Here is a 2,249-nt window from a genome sequence, read left to right as displayed (position 1 = left end):
TGCTTTTAATTCGGCTGTAGTGTCCTTCGTTACCCTTTGGAACTTAGTTTGGTCAGAGAGTATGATGTTCATTTTCGCCAGATATTCGTCTTTTTTAAGAATGACATATATTGGCGACTTGTCACCTCTCCTGACAACTATCTCCTTGTTCTCACGAAGGCTTTTAGCTACCGCTCTAAGCTCGGGGGACAGTATGGTGCTTCTGTAGTTGCCTCGATTCTTTCCTCCTTCTGCAATAAGTTCTGCTTGTAAGGTATCTTTGGTAGTGACCTTCTTTTGTGTCTCGAGGTCGAATATGTCGTCCAACAGAATTTCCAACTCCGGCAATTCCACGACCAAGAGATGGCTTCCTGAACCTTGCAGGAAATAACCTCACTGAGGACCAAGTCACTCTCCTAAATCTGGGCATAAACTGTCATGTTATGTCCAGACCGAGTGAAATGGCCCGGAAAGTGGAGTTGGAAATTCTGTTGGACGACATATTCGACCTCGAGACACAAAAGAAGGTCACTACCAAAGATACCTTACAAGCAGAACTTATTGCAGAAGGAGGAAAGAATCGAGGCAACTACAGAAGCACCATACTGTCCCCCGAGCTTAGAGCGGCAGCTAAAAGCCTTCGTGAGAACAAGGAGATAGTTGTCAGGAGAGGTGACAAGTCGCCAATATATGTCATTCTTAAAAAAGACGAATATCTGGCGAAAATGAACATCATACTCTCTGACCAAACTAAGTTCCAAAGGGTAACGAAGGACACTACAGCCGAATTAAAAGCAAAGGTCAACAAACTGATCGAAACTGTGAACGCCAAGAAATCCGGACTCCACCTGCCAAAGATCATTGGGGAATATAAACCTGGATATGCGTATGGAAATGTCAAGACGCACAAGCCTGGAAACCCACTTCGGCCAATCATTAGCCAGATACCCACACCCACGTACAGATTGGCGAAGCGACTCAACGGCCTGCTGACTCCTTATGTTCCTTGCGCCTTCAGCCTGAAGTCTCCAAAGGAATTTGTGGACTTACTGCGGGGCGCACGGGCCACAGGGATAAGAGCCTCGTTGGACGTAGAATCGCTGTTTACCAACGTACCTGTGGACGAGACAATCGGAATGATAGCCGACAGAGTGTATCGTGATCCAGCCTGTACTCCTCTTGACATGCCAGAAAGTATTCTGAGGAAACTACTCCAAGCTTGTACTAAAGAGGCACCCTTCTTGAGCCCGGATGGGCACATGTATAAGCAAGTAGATGGGGTCGCTATGGGTTCTCCCCTAGGTGTCCTGTTTGCAAACTTCTACATGGGTACCATCGAGCAAAAAGTCTTAGTCGACATGAACTTGAAACCGGCCATATACTGCAGGTATGTTGACGACATTTTTACACAGGTACCTGATGTCAGACATCTGCAGGAGCTGAAGGAGGCATTTGAGCAGAGTTCCGTGCTGCGTTTCACTTACGAGACGGAAAAGGATGGGAAGCTGCCTTTTCTAGATGTAACAGTCATGGAAAAGGGCGGAGGTTTCCACACTGCAGTCTACACAAAGGAAACAAACATAGGAATGTGCCTAAATGCCAACAGCGACTGCCCTGACAGGTACAAGAGGAGTGTTGTTAACGCATACGTCGACCGTGCTCTCAGCCACAGCTCAGAATGGAAGCAAGTCGACGAAGAACTCTGTAGGGTAAGGCAGGTTCTAGTCAATAACGGCTTCTCCAATGGTTTCATCGAAGACATCATAAGAAGGAAAGTGAAAAGCCATGCAACCTCCGAAGAGACAACTAACACAACACCTATACCCCCTATTAGACTATTTTACAGGAACTTCTTTTCCACAGCTCATAAAACAGAGGAAAGGGTCCTGAAAGATATTGTTAATAGAAACGTTATCCCTACAGACAAAAATCAGAGGATACAACTGACGATTTACTATAAAACCAGAAAAACGGCCAGCCTACTCATGAGAAACTCTCCAGACACGAAACAGAACGCTTTAAAAGAGACTAACGTCGTCTATGCCTTCAAATGCCCACTTGGGGACTGTAAGCTCCAAAAAACCCAGTATATAGGCAAGACAACAACATCTCTTTCTAGGCGTTTAACGATGCATAAACAACAGGGCTCCATTAAGGAACATATAATCTCTTCCCATAACCAAACCATCGCCAGAGAAATCCTAGTAAACAACACAGAAATCATCGATAGATACAGCGATAGCAGGCGGCTCGACGTTTGCGAGGCACTA

Source organism: Procambarus clarkii, chromosome 25 (assembly GCF_040958095.1).
Source record: "Procambarus clarkii isolate CNS0578487 chromosome 25, FALCON_Pclarkii_2.0, whole genome shotgun sequence".
Classification (NCBI taxonomy): Eukaryota; Metazoa; Arthropoda; class Malacostraca; order Decapoda; family Cambaridae; genus Procambarus; species Procambarus clarkii.
The sequence above is the reverse complement of the archived record's forward strand: the minus strand, read 5'-3'. Positions refer to the sequence as shown.